The sequence below is a fragment of the Zeus faber genome (assembly GCF_960531495.2).
Source record: "Zeus faber genome assembly, chromosome: 3".
NCBI lineage: Eukaryota > Metazoa > Chordata > Actinopteri > Zeiformes > Zeidae > Zeus > Zeus faber.
The window spans coordinates 615,046-615,880 of NC_137190.1; positions in this window are offsets into that span (position 1 = coordinate 615,046).

Here is an 835-nt window from a genome sequence, read left to right on the forward strand (position 1 = left end):
ATGAGAAAACTAAAAGAAAAACGTCACCAAAGTTTAGAAGTTGACACAGGATGGAAAAGCTGCTTTTTCAGAGATGTCGATTCTTTTGACTGTGAGAGTTGGGGGCGTGTTGCTCAGAGGCAGCCCCTGGGATGTTGTATCCTCTCTGTTATGACTTACAGTGGTTAATCCTTTCAAACACTTTTCCTACAAAAATGGACAGATTTAGATCAAATGGGAGGACGGCAGGTTGGAACTGCCTCGAATCCAGATTGTATTTCCCGTGTCCGTGGGTTCGTCGTTAATTTTTCATGAACATAAACAATATTAATAACTAAAAACGAATAATAATAATTATTATAATAGATATAGCCGCAGGCAGCAATACACAGGGTTCAGTATCAACACCACTTACAAATTTTGAGGTTACCTTGGAGCGTAGCATCAGTTTGTGCTGTCGCTCCTCTTTACATCAGCATCACATCTAAAATGAGTTCAATTTTCCGAGTTTCCTCTGAACACAGCATCGACTGACGTAATGATGTGGTGAGTCCTGGTGACACAGAATTACTAATACAAGGATCCACTTGTTGTGTTGTGACTTTATCTTAAAAATTAGAAGGTGTCTGTCTACTTCCGATCAGGTCCCAGTCTACTTCCTGTCAGGTCCCTGTTTACTTCCTGTCAGGTCCCAGTCTACTTCCTGTCAGGTCCCTGTCTACTTTCTGTCAAGTCGCTGTCTACTTCCTGTCAGGTCCCTGTCTACTTCCTGTCAGGTCCCTGCCTACTTTCTGTCAGGTCCCAGTCTACTTCCTGTAGTCCACAGAGTCCTGCCTCACGGTGTCTCTGGAAGGAA